Source organism: Poecilia reticulata, chromosome 10 (genome assembly GCF_904066995.2).
Source record: "Poecilia reticulata chromosome 10, P_reticulata-male-v2, whole genome shotgun sequence".
In the NCBI taxonomy this organism is placed as follows: Eukaryota; Metazoa; Chordata; class Actinopteri; order Cyprinodontiformes; family Poeciliidae; genus Poecilia; species Poecilia reticulata.
In genome coordinates this window covers 19,174,856-19,193,291 of record NC_088839.1, presented here as the reverse complement: position 1 = coordinate 19,193,291, position 18,436 = coordinate 19,174,856, and the positions used below count along the sequence as shown (strand labels likewise).

The 18,436-nt window shown below is 38.5% G+C and overlaps 1 protein-coding gene across 1 annotated transcript in view; it reads left to right on the top strand.

Moving 5' to 3' along the window:
* tsc22d3 (TSC22 domain family, member 3) overlaps positions 1-18,436 on the top strand; it is a 43,385-nt gene that overhangs the window by 1,674 nt on the left and 23,275 nt on the right. The gene's annotated exons all lie outside the window — the stretch shown is intronic.

Below are 18,436 nucleotides of genomic sequence, written 5' to 3'. Positions count from 1 at the left end.
ATTTTCTTTAACATTTACCGTCACTGTTTCATTGTTATCAGAGAGGCTGATATTTTATTGCTGTTCCTCAGTTATTACATATAATTACCAGAACAATAAAATATAAATAAATTATTTGTATTTGTGTGAAAATACAAAAACTAAATAAAAGATCATAATTGTAAATTCACTGCCGTCTTTTCATCATATTAAGAAGTCAAACGATCCCCATTTTGTACGTACCGACTATTTGGATAAAAAAAAAAAATCTATAAAACTGTTTATTTTTATTAAACCTTTTGGCTTCACTCTGGAAAATGAAGTTACTGTTAAATTTTTCAGTTGTTTGGAGGCATTACCACATCAATTATGTTCTCTGAATAGGAGCTACAATGATGCAGATTACCCATACTAGTTAAACTTTAACCAGCCTTTGCTTTCCTGTACTGTACGACTGCTCTAATCTCTTTGGCTCATGATGTATTTTGCATGAATACAGACCATGCAGAGGACATAAAGCCATTTATTGGAATCTTCGCCTGATGGGGCTGCACAAGTATTGCTATTACTGTTTCTTTTGGAGTCCTGCTGATGGAGTCAATAGTGATAATTATAGTTATTCTTTAGCACAGCCTGCATAATGTTTGTATTTGCATGAAAACACCATAGTTGCAGCAGTCAGAAAATCTTCCAATATAAATGAAACAACACTTACAGGAAGTTTCCAGGAGGACTTATCGGCGTGATTGTTGTTTGAGGCAAAGCCAAAAAGTCGAGATCGGTACCAGGATTTGCGATTCAACAGAAATGAACTAAACAATATTAATCATTTATCTAGAGGCGACTACAGGTGACTGCAATGGGGGGCCGCTTTTGTCTCATTTTCACTCTCAAAAGTGCCATCATGTGACAAACTTGAAGAGTTGTGAACACATACAGTACAATGACTGATCATGAGACTTCATGTTTAGGAAAAGAGCCAAATAACAGTCAAAACACAAAGGAGTGAAAACTTCCATAACAGCAGCACAGTGTGTCAAAGACCTCATAAAAACCTCCCCATGAACTCTCTGAACAGGAATTTGCTCCCTTCACACAGCACTAACAGACAATAGGACAAATGTCGGTAACAAACAAATTACGCAACGCAAAAGTATGAAGAATTTCATGTTCCTGTCTGAAACTTAATGACTTTAAGGAGTGAAATCCTCAGCTATGTGTGAGATTGTTTGGTAGTGATGGGTTTGAAATAATAATGAGCAGAGCAGGCAAACGTTGCATAATTCACGTAAGGATGAGATTTAACCTTAATCTCCCAGATCTTGCCCGCAGACTTCATTTTCCAGGTCCGTTGGGAAAATTGTGATAAACGGCTAATAATTCTTTAAGAGAGCGTTGGAAATTACAGACAGTAACACTGTTGAAAATTGCGCAGAAAACAGCGGAAGTGGGACAGAGACAGTCACTTTCCTTAGTTTCTGTTTTGTTTTTCAGCAAAATCAAAACCGTATTGTATGGAAAATTGTTGGCCAGTTTATCTCGAGTTTATGTGTGTCGAACTTCTCCAATATAAGAATACGACTGCAAGGAGCGCTTACTTGCCTAAACTTGCCTCTTTCTATAGACGAGGAAATAATTAAAGAGCTTAAAACAACTGGAACAACTGTAATAAGCAAGCCTGGACGAGAACGTCAGCTAATCTCGCCACCATGCCTGGTGAAGAGGGAGTTCAAAACAATTTCCACAGCTTAGAGAGAGCAAATCTTTCCAAGTGAGATTGTGCTGTTTTCAGTAAATATTCCTTTATTCCAAGGTTTTCTAATACATCTTTATCAGGTGTGCAAATAAAGAAGGAGGCAAATAATTCATATCAGTTCACTTGGAAAAAATCTGTGGCATTCTGAAATTACACTGCATCTAATCTCTGGTGAAATTTTAATAAAATCTTCCGTCATCAAGACTTCCTTATTGCTTTTACATCACCATAAATACGCAGCAGACGCTGTAAATTCCTTCTTAATCCAAGGTGTGCCCAGATAGTGACCAATTTGGTTAATTTATAAAGAAGTCACACCTGAAAATGTGCCTCTTATCAGTGAAACTTGACCTGACTACAGCTCCTTAGCTTTAAAGAGGCACGATTTGCATGAATGGTGAAACAGACACATGGAAAACTGAAGCAGGGCTCAATGTGCACTCAGTTTCACCCATGCTTTTGTGCAATGTAGCTGCTTTACGTGAGATTAGTTTCTGTATTAACATCTCAGGATGAAACACCATCTCTTAAGTGCCTTCCTATGCAGATCATATTAATATGGAACAACTCAAAACAGTCTGGAGTTCACTTTCCAAATCCTTACCATTTAATGCAAAATGTATTTTCTGACACGCGAGTTAACAAACCAAATGGATTGCGTGCTGAAACAAGCCCAGAGATCCGAACAAAATCATTGCGCCGCCTATAACATAAAAAAACAAAAAAAAATCAAATCCCTTTTCCAATGTTACAAAGGCATTCTTGTGCAAGAACGATGGAATCTGAAATCCTGCAAAGACACGGCACAATACACGATCTGGAAGGAGAAAGGCTGTTCCCAGAACTGTTATTAGCTATCCCTGCGCTGCCCACATTAGAGGCAAAACATCATCATAAGCCATAAAAGTTTCCTAATTACGGATCTTGATCTGTGCTTTCTTATGAAAAACAAACCACAAAGACAATTTATTACTCGTAAAGCAAAGATGAAAAGTGTGTTTCACAAAGGTCTAAATAAAAAACTATAATGATTAGTGGGTGGATGCATAAAATCATCCAAATACTTATGAATTACTAAATCAAATTGCATTCATATTGTCTATTACTCATTTATTTGTGATATAAGCAATAATAATACACCAATAACAGAAATTCAACTATAAAATAGATAACTAATCAGTTAGTAATTTTTTTTTATTTTTTTTGTTTTCCTTCACATTATTATCTGAGTTAAGTAACACTGGTGACCGTATCAAAATCCAGGTTGTTTCCATGTAAGTAAACATGTATATTATAGTTAAATAACGATTACTGACCAAAAAAAGCAATATTATTAAAGGATAACAATTTTGGCCCAAATGATCATATTGGTCCATTCCTAATTATCTAATGTAAATATTTTCTTAAAAAAAATGTGCTTGAAGAATTATATATCTATATTCTTTTGAGAAAATACAAAATTGCATACAAATTATGTATTTTTGATGTACTCTCAGTAGACCCATGAAATGGCAGAAATCCCCTAAATGCATACAATCCTATTATTGATTTAAATAGTAATAAGAAAACCATGTAAAATAATACATGAGGTATTTTAAAATACCACCACTACCTCACAACATGTGCGTTTGTGCATAAATTCTGCTCCTTTTGAATTGACATAACTGCATCCGTCTCATTTCAGTTGCTCACATGAGGTCACATAGCCTCAATTTTTAACTCTCACCCCCTTAAATGCATCGTGATGTAAAGTGCAGATGTTTGATGGGCTCTTTTTTTCCGACAGACTGTGAAATGTCTCTATCCCCCAGGATACAGAATCCGTAAAAAAAAATTAAATAATAAATCTGCTCTTTTCCTGGTCCTGCATGGCACACAGCTAGTTTCATTTTGTGCATTGGGTATTGGCTGAGAATAAAAGGCACCTTCAGCCAATAAAAAGCAGATTTAGTCACACTCTGGGCCGAGGCATTAAAGCCTAAAATGGAGTCTTTAATGACACCTGGCTTTTGAGTCGATGCCTATAACAAAGTGCAGGCACACTCTGGTCTGTTTCTCTTTTTATTACACTTTATTTTTTTTTGAAGAAAAGTCTGAGCTGTTGGAGCATCCGTGTTTGAAACACAGTTGCAGAGGGCAATAAGGCCAAAAATGTCAGGGGGAATGTAATAGATTCATGACTCTGACAAATAAAGGCCATGAGGAGCAATGCCAGAATGGAGAGTTAAAGCTTCAGTAAGAGTCAGGCTGTCAGACAGGAGGCTGGAAAGAAGACAAAACATAGTCCGGACTAACTAAAAATAGGGTGCTGTTGATAGTGAGCTGAGGTAAGATATAGGCAGAGTGCTGATGTTTGTGGTATAAATCAAACAGAGTGCGAAAGAGAGAGGAAGTCTTCATGAAAAGTTTTTTTTTTCTTCTCGCTTTCCAGAGTTTCCTCTACAATAACAAGAGGTGGTCAGGGATCACCATCCAGCATAAAAGACTATTTTAACAATTTAGCTTGGATTTGTTTGCCTTTGAAACACATACTGGACCATTTTGTTTACTGGAGGACCTGGTAAAAAATGAATGCACAATAATTATTTTTTAATTGGGCTTTTATTGCCTTGTGCTGTGACTTTGTGAATAGCATGGGAATGTTCTTGGTGCATTGCTAGACGATTCTTGGAACCACCTTCACATAGTTGGTGTTCTAGTTTATAACTGCGTCAGACTGTTAAGGGCCTCAGACACCAGGCGATCCGGCCTACTGTCTGTAAGAAAATGCTTGTTAGACCAAAGACAAAACATGAAGAAAGCATACATTTTACTTCTCATTTTACTTCTTAAACCTGCACAAACACAGACAATGGAAGCCATTATTATGATCCTGTTATGCAAACAGAAATGAATGTGTGTGTGCGTCTGTGTGTGTCTCAACGTATAAAATGTACAGACACACCCTGAACCACAAGTTCATGCAATCTGGGCTGTAAAACTCTTTCTTAAACGACACTGCTGCCACTTTGTGCTCAGTTGCTCTTAGCAACATTACAAATATTAGATATATCACAGAGAGCTATTCTTTTTCTCCATGAACTTTGTTAGATTATTTGTCTCAATATCACTAAACGCATTTTTCTTCTGCATAGACATAATAATAGTATGGTGTAATTGCAGACTCGCTACATTATTGTCACCAAAGGAATGCAGGTTATTCAGTCAATAGGTGATGGAAACACCACAAAAATTGCAGAATTTCTATATAAGATTTTCTTAAATGAGTTATAGCAATAACTTTTCATCTATATTTTAACAGATTCGTATATTGTTGTCTCAAATGTTTGTATTACAATTTATTCCAGTTCATTTTGGCTCAGATCCCCATTTGCACCAACTGACTCTTGACAGTTTAGGACCCCCAATCAAACCAAAATAAGTTTGAGCAAAAAGTGCAAGTCTCCAAGCTCTACGTTAGACTGCCATGAGAACACAATATAAGCACCGTGAAAAAACATATAGGTTAAATCTGTGGAATGCAAAAACATAAGTATGCATTTTCAAATGAAAGCCAAGACTTGGACAAGGTTCATTTGCTGAAACAAATAATAAATTCTTCTTTTTAATGAAATAAAAATCTGTTTGTGTATCCTCTCAGCATGAAACGGCACAGAGAATACGCAAACAAAATAATCATATTTAAGTGGTCCAAATGAATATGGCAGATTTTCTGCCAAATATTGTCCAAATGCTAGGAATAAACTTGGAACCTGTCTGTTTTTAATCGTTTTAGTTTCTGCATTGACCTGGCATGAGGCATTTTAAAAGCACAGGAACACTCCTGAGTACTCCTTCATCATACAGAGGTGACCCAAAGCATTATTAGCACATCACAACAACAGAATCCATCTAAGCTCTTTTGTCCCGAGCGTAGATACTGTATGTACCAGAGGAGGATTAGAAATCTACGAATGACCCATGTTAGTCATTGAAGTCACATCCTCAAGATCAGATTGTGCAGAGAAGCAATTAAGAATTATGACAAGGAGCTGATCATGAGCTCTCTCCAAAAATGATATGATCTGGTCAGCTCCCCTTGCCTGAGCAGACACAACCAACCAAGTCCAAACATAAAGGGAGGCATCAAGGAGAACAAGATATCAGATTGCAGGACAAAGGAAATTGGGCTACGAGTATGTCAAAAATGCGACATTGTTTCTGAGCACTCAGTCCGACTCGCTGGTATTTTTGCTTTGTTATCTGAGGAGCAGGATTCCCCTGTGGCTCCCAAAAGTATGTTTTCTGCTCACTGCCAGTGCTATAAAGGTTCACAAAACTTCCCCTACTTCACAAAATACTAGTTTTTACTTAATGGCATATGCAGGCATGGAAAGATGCATGTGTGCAGGATATTTTAGTCCACCTTTGCCTAAAATGTAAAATATCTTGATTGGCTAAAAAAATCCAATGCCTTGCTATTCCCCATATTTTTCACCTTCTTTCTTGACAATAACAAAGAAAAACGTGTGTTAAAATATATATCTGTTTTTCATAGTATTTGTCTAATTTTGAGCAAGATTTAAGACTATTTTACTTGCTATTTTATATTGCCATTGATAAAATGGCCACAGGATGATGTAAGAAGAAAAGAATGACAGGCAATTTCAATTGTTATGAAACAGCTTTTTGTAATTTATGCTGGAAATTCTCATGAGTTACTGGACTGATTGTGTAAAAGAAACCCCAAGAACGTTCTCCTAATGCTGCTTGTGATAGAATGTTGTTGTAAAACATAACAATTGTCCAGAACCTAAATGAACATGGTGATTTTGTAAGTGCACCCTCTGAAACTATATATTTGTGGTTTAAAAAAATGATGTGAGGAAATCCTTCTGGATCCTGCGCTCATTATTGCCACATTGCTTTTTCTCTCTCCTTGAGTTTTGTTCTACTCCACATCTCTCTGAGTTCCAGTTGGCAGTTTCTGGGATTATGCAAGTGTGCAGACAGGAGGTGGTGATGTGGTGGGGTGGAGCAGCTGTGACTGGTGCTCCCTGTCTTATCTTTCTGGACCATGGCTATGGTGCCTAATTAGATAATAAGAGAGCCTGTCAACACACTCTCCTTTGCACGCAGCCTAACTCAAATAGTCAGTGTAGTCATCTTGCCTCTATTTATATAGATGTTTTACTGTATTTAGTTTGGAAAGTGATAAGGCACAAGGGATGGCCTCCAAGATTGTGCAAAAAATATTCACACCACACGAGTCTTTGTACATTTTGCCACATTGCAACCACAAACCTCACCAAAGTAGCGCATTATTGTGAAGCGGAAAGATAAAAGATTTCAAAAAATCCAGATTTAGATTTAAAAATCTAACAAGTGTTCCATTCCACCTTATCTATAGCCATATGTTTAGGGTCATTTTCCTGCTGGAACATTTTGTATGTGAGCCAAATTGTTTCATTTTGGCCTCTTCTGAGCAGAGCACCTTCTTCCACATGCTTCCCGTGTCCTACATGCTTGTAACATTCTTCCTTCAGAAATGGCTTCGTCTCCAAAGCCATTTCTTTCGTCAAGGACAGCTTTGTGTATTGCATGACTAATAGGTGACTAATCAAGAAATCCTCCTTCATGTTCTTTTTGCAAAGCCTGTCGGCGTTGGTGGACAGACGTGTCTGGTGTGCTGCTTTGTCTCCATTCCTGAGAATAAATTAAGCATCTTGTTTGACTGAATTTTTCTGTTAGGGTTTCAGACGAAATGCTTAACATAGTTTTCAGATTGTTTTAAAAAAAAAAAAAAAAAAAAAAACATACAAAAATAAATTAATAAAACCCTCTAACATTTTAAAAATGATACATAATTTTTCCATGTAGCAAACTATTTTGTGCTGTATGGATACAAAATCCTGACAAAAATGCATTCAAGTTTGAGTTTTGAATACGACAAAGCATGTTGCTGCATGATGTCTCGATAGTAGCCGTAGTGGACGCAGGACTCTGAAATGTTCACCATGTTCTGATTTCATCAATAGGAGTATCCCACTTGTTCTCTGACTTTGTGTTAGTTGTGATGTTCTGACCTTCCTAGGTACTATTTACTAACTTAAAGAGAAGGTCAAACGTAGAGACAGTGGAAACAAATGGCTATTGATGAGCATTGAACACTTCAGCAGGTATATGATAAGTTGTACGTTGCTTGAAAAGCTTAAACTCTTTGTGCACCTAGTTAATGTAACATAGGAATTATTCTCCAACAAAAATATGTTTGAAAATCCTTAGGCAATTACACCTTTTTGTTGTTAAAAGACTTGGCATTCTCAGACTTTATTTGAAATTAATTCTGATGTTGCTCCATCTGTTTTTCTTTCTGCTGGATGCCTGTTTCATAATCCCAAGTGTTTTCATCTCACACTGCATCACTTTCTTTTTTGTTTAACCACAGTAGCCTGCTCCACACAATACACCCAGACGGTGCTTTTGTGGAGCAGGTCTGAGCCAGGACTATCATTAGCCTATCTTATTCTCCCTGGGTTTTATTCACATGCAGGTTTGGGTACATGATGTACTCTCAGTGTGCACATGCACAGACACAAAGGGAGAGAGCGAGAGAGAGAGAAGTGCAAAGCAAATACAGAAGAACTGTGGTTATGTTTAGATTAACTACATGAAAGACCACAAAAACGTGTGCAGCTTCATTAAGAAGAAGATAATAATGGCTCAGAGAAACATACATCAACCTGGAGGATGACCTTGTAACTAGTAACAAGCTATACTAAGACAATATTGACCCAGCATATAAGTAAACTTTGCAGCTTCTCAGGGCTTCATGCTGGCCTTGGAACTACAAAGAAAACTTCAATTCACACAAGACCAATTCACAATTTAACTGAGAGTGTAGACCTGAGAAAAACCTTTTTAAGTTTAAATTTATGTGTGGACAGCCATAATTTGAAGCCAGGCTAATAATTTATGCTGCTTGGTAAAAAACAACGTCATGTACACAATAGCTGGTTACAAATAGATCAGAAAGTTATCATCCTATGCTCCTGTTTTCATTCTTATTTAGAAGAAGCACAAGTTTCTGTCATGTGTCAGTCTAATAAGAAAAACATTTAACATCCAGATAAACTGAAAATGATTCATGTCACCAGCAGTATTTAGATTTAGGATTTAAAACCCTTCTTATAACTCCAGACAAGCTTTCCAAGAGTGTTAATTTATAGAATAATGTGATGTTTTGCTGATAGTCAAGTAAAAAACAATACGGTAAAATGCTGCTAAACCACTTGCATTAATACAAAAAGCACAATTAAGCACATGGACAATTTAAAAGGGGCAAAAGTCAGTAGAGCTGAACTGACTGGTGGGCTCAGTTCACCCTCCAAATTAAATTCCTCCTCAGGCTTCCTGTAACATCAGGGCGTCTCTGCAGACGCCACATCTCTTAGCATTTCTGAGCAAAAAGAACAACTTCTCAGAGATTCAGCGGGTCTTGGATCTTTTATCAGGACTCAAAAGTTGCCACACCAGACCCCAATCCCACGTTCTGCTTTCAAAGTTACAGGACGCCTGCAGTTTGCCAGCACTGATGAAATGTCTGTGTTAGTAAACAGCTTTAGGTTCTTGGGGTGGAGGGGCAATTTAGGGAGACCTGACTTTCCTAAACAAGACTCCTCCTGTCGTGCAATGCCTAAAACGGTAATGAGTTTGGTAATAAGAGGGGGAACATAATTTTGGGCAAGCAGCCCATCTTGAATTGAGTTATGCATCACAAAGTTAAATGGGTACAAGCGTTCTTTGTGGAATAAACAGTTATGTACAGTGGATGTTTTGAAAGTGGAGGTAAACAGGATTTATGTTCAAACGTCTCACATGTGACGTGTGGCTCCAACAGCACCCAAAGAACTTCTGGGAAAAAGCGTCATTAAACTGTGCAACGCTGATGGATCGAGGAATAAAAAAGGTAAACAAGCTGAGCACCTCACCCAGGTGTGAAGCTGGGAAACGAGAGAACATGTTGGGCAACCTGCGCGCTCTGTGGTGCAATGGGTTTGTTTCATAAAGCCGGCAATAAATTATGGTTTTTATTATTCAAGAAAGCTCATTTCCCAGTTAAAATATACTGGAACTTGGCAGACACTGAATACAATTTAGCTGGCATTGTGAGTTAAGGTTAGAGTATTCATGCCCTGCATTAAAACTGGTTCGCTGATCTCCATGAACCATCAAACTCTGGGTTTGATGAATGGAGTTTCCTGTTTTGCGGCAGCAGTTCCAAATTTCCAAGATTTGTTGCACATGCACTGGGTTTCTGTACTCCTGGAAAGGCCACTGGCAAAGAAAGAAAAGAGAGCAACTAAAATAAAAATTGAAGGGGAGTTTGGGCAGCGCGAAGATGAGAAAATATTTGTCGACAGGTAGGCCTGTTCAGTCTGGCTCTGCTTTACTCTTTCTGGGAGATTTTTTTTTTCTTTCTGGGAAGCAATATGTTGTGAAGGAAAATCTGAACTTATTGGCCACGTTTCAGATAGCCTGTGATTGTTTCTGGCTGTTTGACAGAGAAAGAGACGAGACTGAAAGAGAGTGGGAGGCACCAGCCAAGTCAAATCAGCGAAAATAACAAGATGCATCCTGTCCGTGACCTCACTTCTGTCTGCTTCGCTCTCCACCAAGGAGCAGTTTAAACTGGTTGGATCTGACAAGACTCTCTCTCTCTCCATCCCTCTGTGCCATCCCACCACCATCAGGGACAATTAACACCAGCGACATTAAATACCCTCCTTCTGCATTCTTTCCAGTATGGTGTCATGGAAATGAATGACTCAGGGATTCATCGTTATGTTTGCACGCTTTGTTGTGTCCACAATCTGGGATTAAGCGAAACAGTAGTCCTGCACGAAGCATGTTGGTGTTTCTGGAACAGAACACAGTCAAATGCAGCCAGGCTGATGAGAAGAAGGGAAGGATGACTATTTTTCTCTTACTTAACACTGTTTTTTTCCTCATATGTACCCAGATTCCATCTAGGCTGCCACCCACATCCCTGACACAAGTCTTTCAGGGGCCGACAATGCACACAAAGACCTATTTATTACTAGCCTGAATGTAAGGTGTCACATAACGGGAAGACTCGGAAGGAAAGAGAGTCAGAGCGAGAGAGAGAGTCGTTTACGTAACAGTTAAGGTTGCAACCTTTCAGTATTCGTTGAAGTTAGTTGGGGTCAAAGTGGTTTCCGTGTGTCAGTGGGAGGATCTTTTGTTGTGGGAGCGCCTGAGCAAAACAGGAAGACCAGCATCTACGCCCTTTCTTCACCGAAACTTTGCAATCACAGCTGGACGTATATCACAAGTCAACTGTAACATGTCAGAGGAGCAATAACACAGATGAAAAAAAGGGGAAAAAAATGGTTCCATGTAGTCAGCAGTACATATTCGGTTTTTCAGTAATTTTCCACAAGTGCTAAATTCTCCCCACGTTTACGGGAATCCAGCAGGAAATAATCATCTGCTGCAGGAGTCTTTCCCTCTTTGCCTTGCATCGCCTATTTACATGTCAGTTCCACACACTTGCTTCATCTGACCTTTAAGTGCAAACTGATCCATCATCCTTAGGCTTGTTTAACTTTCATCTGAGCAATACTTCTTCTGCAGGCTGCTCTTGTATGCCAGGTCGTGGCGTGGGAGGGAATAGTGCACATACTGAAGAGGAGGTTACTAAGCTGTGCTTTTTTGTGTTGAATGTTTACAAAAAGTCTGAAATGTTCAAAGTGCAGAGAAAAAACATGTTTTGCTTTAAGCACTTTGAATACCAGGTGTGTTGTTGTGCTGCACAAAGCTCAAGATGGTAAAAATATCCTGAAAAAGGGGCTTTAGTAATAAAGAAAGCAAGTATTGCTGCATACATGCAGTACATTGTAAATGTTGTACGCCTTTGACTTTTGCCACACATTATCTCTGTACCACCTGCAGAGATACGTAGCTTTGGTGGACGGATCGGTTGACAGGAAAACACTCCATAAATGTGGCCTTCACTGACCAGTGATTTAGGAAGTCACATCAAATAAACTCTAAAAACATCAGCCCTATGCTAAGACATGGTGTTGGCAGCATGATACTGTAGGATGTTGCTCTAGGAAGGCAGCAAGCAATAGTGGTTTCTGGTGTGGCCTTAGTGGCTCTCTGCCCAGGGCAGTACTGGACAGCACAGGGTTGTCAAATAAGAAAAGAAAAAATATAAAAAATATAACTGATAACTTTATCAATTATACCCTTAGCAAGTTTTCTATTGCTTACAGGCATGTGCAGCAGGACAAAGTGGAATTGGCACAAGGTGTATTTGTGAACAATGTGGCTGTAGACCAGAGCCGGCTGAGGATGCTGAAGACAGTATATGACTGAAGTTTCTCAGTCAGCACTCAGAGTGTAACTTAAGAGATTTTTAAAGACTCTGGTCTGAGCTTCACAATCAGTAGTTCAAACTGTGAATACACGTTCGCAGAAAGTCATCTCTATGTAGCATTAAAGTCGCCTCTGATTGAGACGAGCAAGTAAACACTATAAACACTGGACAAACCTGGACTGAATTATTTAAGACTGATCACAGATTGGTTTATAAGGCCCAAAAGCAGCGGCTGGCCTTGGGCGGCAAACATGCAGGAATCGCTAAAGAATATTGACTCGGGGTGCTTCAGACAAGCGCCGTCCGTCCACACTTTGGCTTTAATGTGACAAAATGCTCACACTTTTTGTTTTCAATTTCAAAGATTGGCCTTACTTTGAATGTTCTGATTGGTTTTTATGCTGATACCAAAGTTGATATCAACGAGGTGTAGTCTTTTTGTTGATGAACTGATGTTAAGAGGAAAAGTGGGCAAACCGAAAACAAACAAAAAAAAAAACCTCTTACTGGTTCAGCAACCACTCTATGAGTGATGAGGATTGTCTTGGATTAGGACGACCCGTGGTTAATGTTCTGACTCTCCAACCGTGAATGATGTGTAGATGTGCTGTAATGGCAGAGTGCTCCCAAGGCTGTCCTGTTCTCACCAGAGGTTACACAACAAACACGCCGAAAAACTGTGTGACTGTGTTGGCAAAACAACCCTTCAATAGCTTTGTTCATTATATTGCCCATTGAGTAGCCAGCTTGAATGAAAGTGTTATTTGAACCACGTTTTTTTTTTTTACAAGGGCTTTTGGGGTTTTCTTCTGTTTTTGTTCTCAGACTTTCTTTCTGGTGGTTCAGAGAGAAAGGAAGTTACTGTAGCTCATATCAATGGGAAGAGAGTTTTTTTCCTGTGCTTTTCTGCCAGTTAGGAAGCATAAAAAGAAAAGCGAAGCTGTGAGCTTAGCAAGATACTTCCACCTATTCAAATTTAAATGTTTCGCAAGGAGGAGATATCAGGTTTAGACAAAGACTTTCTTGCGCTGTGAGTGTTGTTTGCACCTGAAAAAGCTTCCCTGAGCACCTCTTAGGATGCAATTCGATTTCGGGGAGCTTTTCCTCTCCTTCTTGCACAGACGTATTCTTCCTGTGAAACATTTTATTGAAGCACATTGAGACTAATGTAGCTGGTCAAATTAGACACTCAGCTTGGAGTGAGCATTTAAGATGCTACTGGTGGCAGAATCAGGTGTGCTGTCAGGATGTTTTCTTTTTTTTCCTTCAGGGGGTAAGGAAGCTAGTCAAAGTTAATGGGAAAATTGATGCAGCCAATTACAGGGCAGTACTGGAAGAAAACCTGCAGGCTGCTGGAGGATATTTTGGTGGAGGTTCACCTGCTAGCAGGTCAGTGTAGGGCTCTGATCTTGAGCTATTTTACAAAGAAGAATAGGTTACATTTTTTTATTTTAATCACGTGCAAAGTTAGTATAAACACACCAAAGAAGAATTACAACTGTAATGCAGCAGCAGATGGTTCTGTAATGCATTGATTAAAGGGGCTGAACACAAATGCACTTCTAAAATTATTAACAAAAACCTCTGAAGACAAAAACTTTTTAGTTTATTTTGTATTTTTCTTAGACTTAAAATTTGATTAAATTACAATGATGTGGTCAGTGGTAATTCACCACTCTCTGGGGAGTGTGAATATTTTTGTAAGGCACTTTATATTTATTGATTTGTAATTTTTTTCTTGCAAATCTTACATGCCAGCGCTGCAGAATCTTGGTAACGTCGTCAGTTTGTTTCCCCGGCGGCCACTTCAGGGAATTGATGCGTTTCACTCATTGTCCATGATCTTAATTGTCTTGGGAATAGAATGGAGTAATTGTGCAAACTCTTGGCCTGCAGTGACAGTCTAAAACAGGTGGTCACACCTGTTTCCACAAACACATTGAGACATCCAGTGGGACAGATTAAAGACTTAGATTCTTCTTATCATCTTGATCCCAGGATAAGAGGCTAACGTGTTTTGCAGATGTCTGCAAAAATTACTCTAAAGCATCATGTTGAGCATGCGCAACAATGCCTGCTTGGTATACATGCAACATAGATGTCATAAAGTAAAAGATTTTTCCACCTTTAGATCAAGATCAACTAATAGGGTAGGATGTTACAAAATTATGTATGCCGCTGCGCACGTCTTCCTGACAAGAAAAAGTGCTTAGATTCTTTAGTTGATTGTGCCAAACTCCATGCAGAAATTATATTTTATTTATTTCAAGAGCTTAGCTCATTTCATTTTTTATGTTGACAAACTAGCATGACCCCCGTCACCCTGTTTCCCCTCCCCTTGTACCTTGAGGTAACCATGTTTTTTTTGGTAGTTTACCTAAAGAACTGGGAGTACAGCCAACATCTCCTATCAGAGGAAACACCGCCGAACAACAGCTGTGAAACCCCTCCCTCCTCCCTGCCTCCCTCCTCCTCTCCCTCGTCTTTTCTCTTCCTCATTTTTGCATTTTCCTGTTTTGGTGTTTGGTCATGCTCCGCTCAACCCTCATGATATGAAGCTCTTTGTGAACTGCGCTCCGATGAAAAGCGATACACTGGTTTGACGTCTGTTGTCTGCCTCATCATGCCTGTGCTAGACCTGGAACATGACTGGAAATAAAAACGAAACTTTAAGAAACATATATTTCCAGTTGCGTTGGCTCAGAGTTGCATTGTGTTCTTTTAAGCAAACAGAGTGGCGTTGGATGTGAAGAAATGTGCATATCTTGCAGCATTTCTTTGTAATCAGCAATTGTGCTCAAAAAAAAAAAAAGGTCTTTATGTAATTCACTAGTTAACACACACGGACAAATATGCATGCAGGTTTTCTTATCTTCGATTGATTTTTTTTTTTTAATTTACTCTAGTCTGAGCAAAAATCTACAAGTTTATTCATGTCTTTGGGGGGAAAGTTATTTTTTTCACTTTCTGACACCAGGGTAGCAGGGCATGACCGGGCAGCCTCGTTGCGTGTTCACCTTTAATCTGGAACACAGCTCCGACATGGTACACTTGCAGAGTAAATACAAATATCTAAGACCATTGTCCACAAGGCCGACATCGTTTCACTGTAATCCCTCCTTCCTTGTGTCGCCTCATGCAAGGTCCTAACACTTTTGAGTCTTTCCCATTGCATAACAGCAACACCTGGGTCAAATATAGGCGGAGTCGTACGGCAGGCGCCAATTAGGTATATGACGAGACAGGTCAGAGACAGGATAATTATCTAGAGACAAAGTCTGAGGTTAGGCTTTCCTGGAGCACACCACTAAGAGAGGCTTTTATGCACAGGGACAATGAGGACAGACAGGGATAATATTAATACCGGCTGTTAAAGAAGGAGGTGAGCTGTGCAGACGGGGAGAACATAGACAGAGAAGCAGCCAGACAGACCCGACTAAAGAGCTGCACGGCTGAGGCAGCAGGACAAACGGTTGTGCACAAGGTGGCAGGCAAGACACAAAAGTTGCATGGCAAGTCAAAAGCCGCACATTTTAAAATTGATTAAAAAACGTTTGGAATTAAATGATATTTAAAACATCAAGCGCTTCACACTCCTAGTAATCTGCAAATGTTTACTTTGGAAAGGTTGTTGGATGCCTTGAGGCATTTGGTTGTTTTTACACCTTTGTAGCCAGACTCTGAATGCAGTCTAACAACAACGAAAAAACCCACAAGCATTAAAGACAGCAATCAATCACAGGAAGACAAGAAAACAAAGACGGCGGCCTGTAATTTTAACCGTGAATGCACATTTGTGTGTATGTGCACATTTTGGGAGTTACTAAAGAACCTGCAAAAGGTGTGATTCTGTTTTAGTTCCTCAAACTTTGACACAGTTCCTCAAAATGACTTAACAGACTTTGGTTTACTTTACAGTACGTGAGTGAATCAGTTATAATGACAAATAAGTGGCAGACAGGAAGCAACCTGTTTAAAGGGCTCAGTATTATTCTATTTAAAATGTCAATAATTCAGATAAGAAGAAATTATTTTTTAGTTATTTAAGTATGTGTTCGTTTCACCACAATTTCATTACACATCACGTAAATACAATCCAAACTGTATGAATATATTTTTTTAAAATAATCATTTACGAAAAATAGAATTAAAGAACTAACAAATTTAAATCAGTTTACTTAGTTATTATTTAAATATAATTATTTTATGTTTGTGTGATATCTGTGCTATAGCTTGTCACTAAATAAAAAATCAGAAAATATCGCTTTGCAGATCAAATCCAAAGGAATCATTCTAACAATGGTAGAGGTGTCCAGTGTTTTTAAAGGGCAAGGCTAACAGATAAGGGTTTGTGATGCAACAAAGGAGAATAATTATTAAAATACCTTTATGTTTTTACATATGACAAATACAATTTTACAAACTAAATATTTGCTCAATTTAAAAAATAAGGAATTTCAGGAATACATTTAAATAATCATTAATAAAATGTATTTTTTGTTTGGTGAATTGTTTTCCAGATTCCTTTAAACGATCTCCAACATAAACATTTATTTAACAATTTAGTCACATATTTAACAGTGCCACGCATAGCCTGAATAAGTAGTAATAACTTAGAAAGTTTTATGTCTTTTTTCAGATTTGATAAACTGAAAAAACTTTTGGTTAGTGGACAGAATGATTGATAATGGCTCACAAACAAGCTGGCACATATATTTTTATTGGGTGTAGTAATTGCACATTGTATTTAAGAAGAACAACCCTGGATGAGCATTCTGGTGTGCAGGACACATTTTATCTCTCTGAGTCATGTTCTTTCCACATTTTCAGGACTAAAAAAAATCATCATTTTCTGTCACCATTTACAAGCAGTTGCATCTTTTTTTTTTTTTTTTTTTTGCAATTTCCTTGCCTTTTTCTGTTACCGTGATGTGTCAGCTTAAAACAGACACACTGTCACCGTGGTGCGAAGCTCATTCATCAAAGCAGGATCTTGGCGATTTCAGCGTCGAGATAAAATGACAGCTTCTTGGCTGCCAAAAACTGCTTACGTGGGGAAATCAGCGCTTCTTCAAAACAATAAACGACTCTTACGCACATTTTCTCACTCAAGTGCCAGATCTGATAAGATGTGTCACGTCAGAAGCAGTTTTCACTGCAACAGAGTTTTTGTCTGCTGGCACATTCGTTTTTGTTATGATTTCTGTTAATTGATCGATGTGAGAGACAATTCCAGAAGCCGTTTTGCTTCATTTCCACTTCTGCTACCATTAATCATTATATTGCCAATTACATATTTTTAAGATCTTTTTTGTGATATTAAAAAAAAAACAGTTGGGAAGAGCTAAAATTTAGCACAAAGTTAAGTTTAGGTACAAAACAACATGGGCAGAGAAAAGGCAGACTGGGGTGTTTGCATTTAAATGTGTGTCTGAGCTTTGTCTGAATACATTGCTGGTCTTTAATTTGCATTCCCATGTATCCTTTGCACGCACGTATGTCATTGTGTCGTGATGCACTCTTGTACTTTTTGCCTTCATGCATTGTTGGAAATCTTGCCGACATCCATGCCTGAATGCACATCTTCAATTGCAGTGGGCTATGACTGATCAGTGCACCTGCACCAAGTGTGCGTGCAGAACAGATAAAAGAATGTTCCCTGGTTTTAAAAGTGAACTTTGCACCCCTTGTGTACACGGTGGAGGTGCTTCAGCCTGAGCCTAAAATGACCATGATAGCAGATTTGTTTACCCTCTGTGTGTGTGGGTGTTAAATAAGCCAAGATGCACCTAAGACAGTTTGTCCTGTGTGTTGTCAGCGATTGTGAGGTCAGCAGCGACTTCAAGTGCCAGCATTTCCTGTTTGTTCAATGGAAAAGACGCTTAAAGAATTCCAAATAAGAAATTGCATAATCTCAGCCCTTAGCCAGTTTTAGTCACTCATTTTGCAGCATTTTCACAGTAAAGTCGAAAATTCTTCTTCTTAGATCAATAGTTTTTCATTAACTCAAACTATTTTCACAGTTCACAATGGACAAACTGGTTCCACCTCAATGCTTCCTACAGTAACTGCTAAGTCATATTAGAGATGATAACACATGCGAACAGAAACATTTGCTTTGTCAGAATGTCTCGTAGCTGATTCTGACTTAGGATGCAATAAATACTTGTAAAATGATTCATTCAGTCATGTCATATGTCAGAGGGTAAAATGTTCAACATTGGGGTTTGATGAGGCAAATCAAAGATAAAGCATGCCAATTAATAATAGATAAATGTAAAAACATTGCATTTACTACACTTTGTTCCATTTTTATC